At 37.2% G+C, this 12521-nt stretch overlaps 1 protein-coding gene across 4 annotated transcripts in view; it reads right to left on the reverse strand.

Moving 5' to 3' along the window:
- The window catches only part of TENM3 (teneurin transmembrane protein 3), a 982465-nt gene that overhangs the window by 165096 nt on the left and 804848 nt on the right, over nucleotides 1-12521 (reverse strand). The gene's annotated exons all lie outside the window — the stretch shown is intronic.

The raw sequence follows: 12521 nt of genomic DNA on the forward strand, positions 1-12521 counted from the left end.
ACCAGAGTGTTTATCTTTGTTTGCTGTACTTTGAACCTGAGACTAGAGGGGAGTCCTCTGAGCTCTTTAAGTTTGATTACCCTGTAAGGTTAATTTCCATACTGATTTTACAAAGATGATTTTTACCTTTTTCTTTAATTAAAAGCCTTCTTTTTAAGAACCTGATTGATTTTTCCTTGTTTTAAGATCCAAGGGGTTTGGATCTTGATTCACCAGGAGTTGGTGGGAGGAAGGAGGGGAATGGTTAATTTCTCCTTGTTTTAAGATCCAAGGGGTTTGGATCTTGATTCACCAGGAGTTGGTGGGAGGAAGGAGGGGAATGGTTAATTTCCCCTTGTTTTAAGATCCAAGGGGTTTGGATCTTGATTCACCAGGAGTTGGTGGGAGGAAGGAGGGGAATGGTTAATTTCCCCTTGTTTTAAGATCCAAGGGGTTTGGATCTGTTTTCACCAGGGATTTGGTGAAGGTTTTTCAAGGTTTCCCAGGAATGGAATCCATTGAAATGGTGGCAGCCGAACCAGAGCTAAGCTGGTAGTTAAGCTTAGAAGTTTTCATGCAGGCCCCTACATTTGTACCCTAAAGTTCAAAGTGGGGATCCAGCCTTGACAGGGGGTGATTACCTTGGGGATTGTCAGTAACTCCAGAGAAGCACCACCTGGAGTCATTAAATATATTGGTCCAGAGAGTAGGAGACAAAGAAAGGGTTTTTGGTATAAAAGGATGAGATTGAACAGACCCAGGGCCTTCTTTCTGACCCAGGAAATGAACAGAACCTTCTGTCCAATGGGGCTCCAAATCCTTTCAAAAGGGTGGGAATGCTTTGGCCTAAGAGGGTCCCATAAGACTGAGTGACTGACTCCTGGTATATTTATTATGTTTTCTCTATAATGCTTTTACCTTAAGAACAAATGTCTTGCTTAGAAAGAGCTGTGTAGTAACTTGGAATTACTGGCAATATACTGTTCATAGCCCTTGGAGAAAAAGCAATGCACAGGCACTGGTCTTTACCATAGTGTAAGGCAGGGAGCTGTGCCCTTCCAAAATCCCTAGTCAGACAGGAGTGGGACAAGACTCTTTGCCCAGAGACCCGTAACAGCTGGAGACCTAAGACCTGACTGGGCACTCCAAGAGCAGACTAGGGACTAGGGACAAGGGGGATAATGGTGCAATTACCCTGATACAGGGAAAACAGCAGCATCTCAAATATAACTGCATGGCAACTTTTGGCAAATGTGGGTAGTTTTGTTTTTGATGTATCCCCAAGAATCATTTCATAATCTTCAGTTTGTGGATATCACCCTACTAAGATGTGATCATGGAACCAGGAGCTGGTTTCATTTTGGGGATTGGGTAGGTACAAAATTGTTTTGCAAGCCTGCCCAAAAAGGTTGTAGGCGGAATTAGAGGGGAAAAAATAAAGCAATGTTTAGGATTCTCTCAATGAGTGAGTCAATCACCATGCTAACGCTGACTACATTTTTAACTGAAATTTCTGGGGAGAATACCACTCTACATGAGCTCTGAGGCAACATGTTCAAATGAGGCTTCAAGAAGCTTGTAAAACCTCACCGACTGAGTTAAGAAGGAGCACTGTGTAGAATTTTGTTATTGCCAGAAACACCAACAGCAAGACAGAACTATACAGGTGTGTGCATACCAGAGGAGGAAACAGAGGGTGGCCAAACCATACAATTATTTATAATAATTATGTTATAATATAATTATTATTTAGTAAGATACATTGGAGTTACATCAGGAACGAATCTGCTCTTTTACTTCCTGGGAGAAATGATGACACTTGATAACCAGGAAAATTTGTGCTTTGAGAAGGATTTGTGCTGTGGGAAACCAGTAGGCCATTAGAACCTTGGCATCAGCTGCACTTCTTTGAAATATTTCCCCCGAGAAGATTCTTGGTAATATACAGCATAAGGAACTTCACTTGTAAACAATATTAAGGCTACTGGTAATGACGGCAGATCTGTGAACACCAAATAAGCCCACCACATAGCATTTAGCTTCAGAAAGGGGAACTACACAAAAATGAGGAAGCTAGTTAAACAGAAATTAAAAGGTACAGTCCCAAAAGTGAAATGCCTGCAAGCTGCATGGAAACTTTTTAAAAACACCATAATAAAGCCTCAAATTAACTGTATATTCCAAATTAAAAAAACATAGTAAGAGGACCAAAAAAGTGCCACCATGATTAAACAACAAAGTAAAAGAAGTGGTTAGAGGCAAAAAGGCATCCTTTAAAAACTGGAAGTTAAATCCTACTGAGGAAAATAGAAAGGAGCATAAATTCTGGCAAGTCAAGTGTAAAAGTATAATTAGGCAGGACAAAAGAGAATTTGAAGAGCAACTAGTCAAAGACTCAAAAACTAAAAGCAAAAAATATTTTAGTACATCAGAAGCAGGAAGCCTGCTAAACATTCAGTGGAGCCACTGGTCGATCGAGGTGATAAAGGAGCATTCAAGGAAGATAAACCCACTGCAGAGAAATTAAATGAATTTTTTGCATCATTCTTCACACCTGAGCCATTCTTTTTAGGTGAGAAGTCTAAGGAACTGTCCCAGATTGAGGGGTCATTACAGGAGGTTTTGGAACAAATTGATAAATTAAACAGTAATAAGTCACCAGGACTAGACGCTATTCACCCAAGAATTCTGAAGGAATTCAAATATGAAATTGCAGAACTACTAACTGTAGTTTGTAACCCATCATTTAAATCAGCTTCTGTACCAGATGACTGGAGGATAGCTAATGTGATGCCAATTTTTTAAAAAGGCTCCAGAGTCGACCATGGCAATGACAGGCAGGTAAGCCTAACTTCAGTATCAAGCAAACTGGTTGAAACTATAGAAAAGAACAGAACTATCAGACACATAGATGAACAAAATTTGTTGGCAAAGAATTAACACGTTTTTTGTAAAAGGAAATCATGACACACCAATCTATTAAAATTCTTTGAAGGGGTCAACAAATGTGGACAAGAGTGACCCAGTGGATACAGTGTACTTGAACTTTCAGAAAGTCTTTGACAAGGTCCCTGACCGAAGATTCTTAAGCAAACTAAGCAGTCATCGATCCGTAACTGGTTAAAAGATAGGAAACAAATGGTAGGACTATATGGTCAGTTATCAGAATAGAGAGAGGTAAATAGTGGTGTCCCCCAGGGGTCTGTACTGGGATGAGTGCTGTTCAACATATTCATAAATGATCTGGAAAAAGGGGTAAACAGTGAGGTGGCAAAATTTGCAGATGATACAAAATTGCTCAAGATAGTTAAGTCCAAATCAGACTGTAAAGAGTTACAAAGGGATCTCACAAAACTGAGTTACTGGAAACAAAATGGCAGATGAAATTCAGTGTTGACAAATGCAAAGCAATGCATGTTAGAAACATAATCCCAGCAATACATACAAAATGACCACTCAGGAAAGAGATCTTGAAGTAACTGTGGATAGTTCTGAAAACTTCTGCTCAATATGCAATGGCAGTGAAAAAGCTAACAGAATGTTAGGAATTATTAGGAAAGGGATAGATAATAAGACAGAAAATCATAATGCCTCTATATAAATCTAGCTATACCCACATCTTGAATATTGTGTGCAGATCTGGTCACCCAATCTTAATAAAGATATATTAGAATAGGGAAAGGTATAGAGAAGGGCAACAAAAATGATTAGGGGTATGAGGAGAGATTAAAAAGACAGGGACTTTTCAACTTTGAAAAGAGACGGCTAAGGCGAGATATGATTGAGTTCTATAAAATCATGACTGGTGTGGAGAAAGTAAATAAGGAAGTGTTATTTACTCCTTCATGTAACATAAGAACTAGGGGTCACCCAATGAAATTAATAGGCAGCAGGTTTAAAACAAACTAAAGGAAGTATTTCTTCACACAACGCACAGTCAAACTGTGGAACTCATTGACAGGAGATGTTATGAAGGCCAAAACTATAACAGGGTTCAAAAAAGAACTAGATAAGTTCATGGAGGATAGGTCCATCAATGGCTATTCACCAGGATAGTCAGGGATGCAACACCATGCTGTGCATGTCCTTTGCGTCTGTTTGCCAGAAGCTGGGAGTGGACGACAGGAGATGGATCACTTGACAATTGCCCTGTTCTGTTCATTCCCTCTGGGGCACCTGGCATTGACCACTGTCAGAAGACAGGATACTGGGCGAGATGGACCATTGGTCTGACCCAGTATGGCTGTTTTTTGAGCAGAATGACAAATATGTCGAAAGATTTTTTATGTTAATGTATGCCACTTTGGGTGGCCAAAGCACATTCAATAGCATTATACTAATAATGCTGTTTTTAAAACAAACTTCCATGCAAAATATGCAGTCGGTTTGGCTGGACTGATCTGCCATTTTAAGCATTCTTCGGGTGCTGTTTCTAGGCTCCAAAGGCTGCAAATGGAAATGGGTCTTAACAAGCTGTCAAATTGGACTCCATATATTCTATCCTACAAAAGCTTGGTAGAGAAAAACCAGGCTCTAAACACTTTCTTCTCAGAAAAAGTGAAAGCTGAGGTGCTGGTACAGCAGAGCCTAGCAGAGACTCTGATCCAAATACTTAAGCCCTTTGAGGAGTTAATCTCACTGATAAATTTGGGAGACGCCTGGGTATCTATGATGGTGCCAGCTGTCAAGGCTCTGACAGTCTACCTCAGGCATCAAGGAAATAAAAGAAAATTCTGTCTTTTGTATATGAGAGTTCAGCACTGTGGAGTCTGAGGTAGCACACAGTGTGGCTTCTCACTGTAAGCTCTTCCCCCTTCTGCTCTAAATCACATCAATACAATACCAGAGTGGCCACACACACAGGCTGGCTGAAGAATGTCAGGCAAAAAAATACCAAAAGAGGTGAAATAAAGACAAAAGAAACAACTCTTGGTGAAGGAAATTTGTTTGGATCTCTCTATTTCTAATGAGTGGAGTTACTAGGTAAATGTCATTGCAGTCTCTCCAGGGGTATTAACTCAAAATGTTAAATATTGAAAGTATAACACTATCAGACTTCCATGTCTTGTACACCTGTTTCTTTCCTCTGACCCCTTGCTAACTAATGTTTCCTATGAGATGTTCAGAAGGATGCTATGTCTGACAACAAATCCAGGCTGTTTCCAGATAGTGTGGAAAGCCTTGTGCTCTCGGAATATAATTTGCCCACAATTGATTTTACCCACCTGCCTACGCTTTTATAGCATGTTCATCAGAAAGGTATCTGAGCAATTAATTTCTAAAGACTAAACTGTGTATATGGTACTTCACCAGGCATTGACTTAAATGGCAAATTATAGTCTGTCTCATCTCACAGAAAGCTTATATCATCTATAATTGCAGATCTTCATTTAAAAATTATCTTACAAGCACTTACTTGATTTGCATGCAAGTGACAATTTTAATATTTTATTAAAACTTAGACTGCAGAATCCAAAGAACATTGGCACTTCTCAAAGTAATGCTATCCAGTGTTTAATTAAATGAATCAATTCACTTCTCCATTTTTATCATGATGTAAAATATATTTCTATTCAAAAATTTAGCTGATATTTGATCATTTTAGGGGCTCAAGTTTTTAGTATCCAGCAATTCCAAAACACAGATTTGTCACAGCTCTACTGTATTTAAAAGAGTTTGTTATTTTATAAAAACAAACTCTTGGGGGCAAAGACTGAGTTGGCAGCTGAGAAGTAGGTGGGTGTTCCTGATTATTTTATCAATAGCAGCCACTTTTTTAAGTTTCTTTCACTGAATGACTGAAAGAAAAAATAAATATGTCATCAAAATCTTCAGAGATGCTGAATCTGGAGATATGAACATATGAATAAAAGTAAAATAAAAAAACTGAACCTATGGCATCTCTCAGCACCATGTGATTGGCTGCAACTGCTGACATTTCTGGACAGTTTTTGGTCCAAAGAATACTGGAGTGGTTTTACTCCCAACAATATCCCAAGATATTCTCTGTGCTGCCATTTACCCTGTAAAAAACAAAACTGAGGGAACCTCAGCTAAATTTACTAATTTGGAAGCCAGGATGGAAAAAAATACGTGATGAAAAAGTGCAGGAGTTGGACAGCAAGATCAACTTAATTGAAAATTGCATCTTCTGAACTACGGGAACAGATTACAAAACCATTCAAGGATGTTATGGTGCAGACTATCAATGGGAATACTCAACAAGCCAAGTAAGATCCAGAAAAGTAAGTGGTAGGTGTTCATCAAAGGGAAGGTGATTCAGAACTGCTTTTCTTTTTATGAAAATCTTATACCAAAAACTCTCACTTTAGATACTGAAGAAAATCCTATCCACTATATAAAACCCTACTGCATTCATAGGAATACAATATTACTTATGTCTGTATTACAATATTAGGAAGAAATATTTTAATTAGGGCTGTCGATTAATCTCAGTTAACTCACGTGATTAACTCAAAAAAATTAATCGCGATTTAAAAAATTAATCATGATAAATCACATTGTTAAACAATAGAATACCAATTGAAATGTATTAAATATTTTGGATGTTTTTATACATTTTCAAATATATTGATTTCTATTGCAACACTGAATACAAAGTGTACAGTGTTCATTTTATATTTTTGATTACAAATATTTGCACTGTAAAATGATAAACAAAACAAATAGTATTTTTCAATTCACCTAATGCAAGTACTGTAGTGCAATCTCTTTATCATGAAATTTGAACTTACAAATGCAGAATTATGTACAAAAAATAGCTGCACTCAAAAACAAAACGACGTAAACTTTAGAGCCTACAGACCAATAAGTCCTAGTCCTTCTTCAGCAAATCGCTAAGAGAAACAAGTTTGTTTACATTTACGGGAGATGCTACTGCCTGCTTCTTATTTGTAATGTCACCTGAAAGTGAGAACAGGCATTTGTATGGCACTTTAGTAGCCAGTGTTGCAAGGTATTTACGTGCCAGATATGCTAAACATTTGTATACCCCCTCATGCTCTGGCCACCATTCCAGAGGATATGCTTCCATACTGATGATTCTCGTTAAAAAAATAATCCATTAATTAAATTTCTGACTGAACTCCTTGGGGGAGAATTGTATGTCTCCTGTTCTATTTTACCCGCATTCTGCCATATATTTCATGGTATAACGGTCTTGGATGATAACCTAGTACATGTTCATTTTAAGAATAAGTGAAGAAACAGATTGACAGAGCCAGAAGAGTACCCAGAAGTCACCTACTACGGGACAGGCCCAACAAAGAAAGTAACAGAACACCATTAGCCGTCACCTTCAGCCCCCAACTAAAACCTCTCCAGCGCATCATCAAGGATCTACAACCTATCCTGAAGATCTTGGGAGACAGGCCAGACCTCACTTACAGACAGCCCCCCAACCTGAAGCAAATACTAACAAGCAACCACACACCACACAACAAAAACACTAACCCAGGAACCTATCCTTGCAACAAAGCCCGTTGCCAACTCTGTCCACATATCTATTCAAGGAACACCATCATAGGACCTAATCACATCAGCCATACCATCAGGGGCTCGTTCACCTGCACATCTAACAATGTGATATATGCCATCATGTGCCAGCAATGCTCCTCTGCCATGTATATTGGCCAAACCAGACAGTCTCTACGTAAAAGAATAAATGGTCACAAATCAGACATCAAGACTTATAACATTCAAAAACAAGTTGGAGAACACTTCAACCTTCCTAGACACTCAATTACAGACCTAAAAGTCACAATTCTTCAACAAAAAACCTTCAAAAATAGACTCCAACGAGAAACTGCAGAACTGGAATTAATTTGCAAACTGGACACCATTAAATTAGGCTTCAATAAAGACTGAGAGTGGGTCATTACAGAAACTAAAAACTATTTTCCCATGCTAATTTTTCCCCTACTGTTACTCACACCTTCCTGTCAACTGTTTGAAATGGGCCATCCTAATTGTCACTACAAAAGTTTTTTTTCCTCCTGCTAATAATAGCCCACCTTAATTGATTAGTCTCATTAGAGCTGGTATGGCAACCCCAATTTTTTCATGTTCTCTGTATATATATATCTTCCTACTCTCTTTTCCACTGCATGCATCTGATAAAATGGGTTTTAGCCCACGAAAGCTTATACCCAAATAAATTTGTTAGTCCTTAAGGTGCCACAAGAACTCCTCATTCTTTTCACAGCAGATCTGACAAAACACAAAGAAGGTATCAATGTGAGATTTGGCATCTGACTCAGATGATGAAAATAAATGTGCGTCTGTCCATTCTGCTTTGGATCGTTATCAAGCAGAACCCATCATCAGCATGGATGCATATCCTCTGGAATGGTGGTTGAAGCATGAAGAGACATATGAATCTTTAGCGCATCTGGCAGGTAAATAGCTTGTGACGCCGGCTACAACAGTGCCATGTGAAAGCCTGTTCTCACTTTCCGGTGACACTGTAAACAAGAAGTGGGCAGCATTATCTCCTGCAAATTGTAACCAAACTTGTTTGTCTGAGCAATTGGCTGAACAAGAAGAAGGACTATGTGGACCTGTAGGCTCTGAAGTTTTACATTGTTTTATTTTTGAATGCAGCTAATTTTGTACATAATTCTACATTTTTAAGTTCAACTTTCATGGTAAAGAGATTGCACTACACCGCTTGTATTACATGAATTCAAAAATACTATTTCTTTTATTTTTACAGTACAAATAAATATAATAAAAATATACTGTGAGCACTGTACACTTTGTATTCTGCGTTGTAATTGAAATCAATATACTTGAAAATGTAAAAGATACCCAAAAATATTTAAATAAATGGTATTCTATTATTGTTTAACAGTGCAATTAATCGCTTGACAGCCCTAATTTTAATGCTATCTAATTTGAAGGACTGCAGCAGAATTCTGCTTGCTGTATGTTCTATGTAAAAACCAGAATTTAAAAGGCCAAATTGCTATTTTTCCAAGATCTTGGGCCAGCTACATGGGCTAGGAAAAGGGACAATTCTAATAAAATAAAACAAAATAAAATAATAATAAAGAAAGAATTTTGTGAGCAAAGAAACTAAAGCCTCTGCTTCCTATCAGGCAAAACTCAAAGCCACTTTTGATGGGAAATAGTATACATTCTGGGATCAGATAACAGCAGCAAGATTATTTAACACTATCCAAGACACTGCTCATGGCAAGGACTATGACAAAGAAGAAAATAATAAAGATGGTAAAGGGTTTCACGGTGTATGATATCAACCTGCCCTTTGTTGACAGAAATAATTTCTTCCTTCCCTACAAGGGAAAGATGTTCTATATATTCAACACAATATTCTTTCATACAATGCATACCTGTAACATTGTGGGTCTGTATACTGTGGCTGTTTATATTGTAGCAATAAAAGTTGGTAAAGTAAAATACTATAACATTATCTGCTGCAGAAGCATAGTTTTAATAATTCGTCAGGTATTCCCTTCAAACCAACCAACCAAAACAAATAAAGCGAATCCTGACATTAATTTGTTTTGGATAATGGTATTTATTTACTAAAAGTGCTCATGAGCTTTTATGTTATAATTCAAGTTTTACCATATGAATTTTTCTTCTTTTATTAGATTATACTGATTTTGTTTCACCTTGTTATAAAAAGAAAGACTGAAAAGGCAGTGGATACTACTACTATCTATAATTTCTAAATTTAGGGGATCATTATCTAATGCTTACTAAATATTTGAATGCCTACTACTTCTATACAACGGAATTTTGTGTCTTCTTAATGATTACCTTACTCATTACATTTTTAAATGGCCACTATTTGTTTTATTATTAATATAGTGCCACATATTAGCATGAGATTCTATACTATATCATATGTCTGTGTTTATCAGAAATCCAAGACACTCAGAAACTGTATCACTATGTGTTTGTGCTTCATTTTTCCCAGTCTCCCCCAGCTATGCTTTTTGTCCAAGTGTCTCATCACCCCCCTCCCCCTGCCACCGTACTTCTTTTCTCAGTCTCTTTGCCAGGCCAGTCCTAGTTCTCATTCCTCACCCTGACTCCCTGTCTGATCTCCTTCCTCTGCCCACAAGGTCCCACTCTCCTTGCCCAAACAATACACGCCTCTCCTTCTAGTTTTTCATTCGATCTTTGTCTCCACCCACCCACCATGTCCCAGTCGCAAGTTCATTGCCCAACCCTTCTGTTGGATACCAGTCTCCTTCCCAAGATAGTCCCAGTCTCCTCTTGCAACTTTCAGTCCCAGTTTCCTTCTTTCTCTGTTACCAGCCTTGGCTCCTTGTTTTGGTCCAGTTTTTTTCTCCTACACATTCTATTTATGTGACTTCCTTTTCCATGTTGCCTGAATGTCAGCAGTGGGTGGCATTGGGAACATAGTAGAGACAGATGCCTAGTTCTGGTGCCCAGATCTGGACTCAGCACAGCATGGAACAGCTGGGAATTGCATGGAAAAGCATGACTTGCAGGTAAAGTCCTGCTCAGTCCCAGGGTAGACCACGCTCAATGCAGGTTGAAACTCTGGGGAATTAAGCTAAAAAGCTCTAGCAAGTCCCTACTGAGCATGTAAAAACTGAGATTTTTCAGAAGTTTATAACTTGGCCATATTTGCGTGGATTTTGACAGGGATGACAAAAGACTACCCTCCTCCCCTCCAAAGTGAAATTTCAAGTCCTACTCCAAAGTATGGGACCGCTAAGGTGTCTCAAAGGAAAGATTGCCAGAATTTTTAACATGGTCAAAACAAAATATTTTTCCCTAGTCTCATTCTTGGAAATGGCTGAATCATTCTGGTTGAAATTACCCCCACACCCTCTCCCCCCAAAAAAATCAGCCTGAGGTTTACACCCAGCATGTCAGATTTCAATTCAAACTATTAGACTTTGGCAAAATTACAATCAACTGAGAACAGGGTCTTATAATAGGAAGTGTCAGGCAACCTCAATAACAGACAGTGCTACCATCCCAACCTATAATAATGTGAAATTCCCACCTTATTCCTTTCATATTCAAAAATACAGAAAGAAAATCAACTTTTGGTAGAACAGGAACATTTTGACCCAAAAGGTGAAGGTTTCAGAAAATTATGAGACACTATATAAATAAGAGGTTAAAATGGAAACTGTTATGAAATTTCAATTTAATTTTACTGATGTTGAATCTTCTCTGGGTACTCAAATTTTGGGATTTCGATAACTCGTAGTGAGGGTATCAGATTAGAATAGGTTAAAGAGTGAAAACAGGTCTTTCACACAAAACCAATGTAACTTATTTTACAAAATATATAGTGATATATAGTCACATATCTGAGATTAGAATAGTGCCCTAAGGTAAAGTAAACTGAACAAAACAAAACAATAAGATGCACTTTGAAATTTCAAACTGTCTTATAATAATTAATCAACTGTGCACATTCTGTAAGTCAAATAAGGTACTATTGCTAAGGACTAGGCATATGCATCCTTATAGCTTACTTTAGAATGTCTTTTTTTAGTATTATTTCAAATTCAGTATATTAATATGCTCTTCACCGGGCAAATAAAAAATAGCAAAGTTAAGCAATCCTTAAGAAACAGCATATTATAATGTAAATAATACACACAACATGAAAACAAAAGAACAAATATAAAATGATTCTAGCTGTGACACAGTGTGTTAGTGTAGTTGATAAACTGCATCTACATGCTGATAGCATACTGTATTCTCAAATCTATTACGCTTTTGAACTGATGTGTTATCATCTTTGGACAACTTTCACACCAGGAGGTGATCCCTGCTATAGTAATTTAAAAAATGAAAAGCTTACAAACAAGAAACATTTTATTGCTGTGTTACCTGAATTAGTATCAGCTAACAGTAATTTCACATAATTCATCTCCATTTGCCAAAATATATGCATTTGGGCTGCCTATTACAAACATATATAATATGAATCTGTATGTTTCTATTAAGTCTGCTAGTTAGCAAGTTACTTATCTGCATGAGCATTGTGTGGTACATGATCCCTAGAGGAAATAGCAGCATTTATTCCTTTTTATTTATTATAATATACTTACATGTTTAGTTTAAAAAACCAGAAATATCTTAAGAATTTATAGTGGCTTTTTGTAATCTCTTCAATTTTGATTAAAATTAATTAGATAAATTTAATACAAAACTATCATATTGATGTTAATCTTTGACTAACTGGAAATTAAAAGGGCTGTTGGAAGTTGAAGTAGATTCACTTATAGTGGAATATTTTTATATCAACTAGTTATTGAAGATTAGATACTGATCCCCTTACTCAGGTCTTATGTTTTGTGGCATCATTGATTGCAATGGGACTGTTTTTAGAGTAAGGTGATAAGCAACATGAGTGATGGTGTCAAAATTAGGACATACTAGCTTTTGTTTTAACCATATTATTAACAAAAGGACAACAGAACAGATTTATGATGAATAGTTTACTTCTGAAATTCATCATTTTGTACTATCAAGTAGCATTGTATTCTTAGAAGCTG

The sequence above is a fragment of the Malaclemys terrapin genome, chromosome 5 (assembly GCF_027887155.1).
Source record: "Malaclemys terrapin pileata isolate rMalTer1 chromosome 5, rMalTer1.hap1, whole genome shotgun sequence".
Lineage (NCBI taxonomy): Eukaryota > Metazoa > Chordata > Testudines > Emydidae > Malaclemys > Malaclemys terrapin.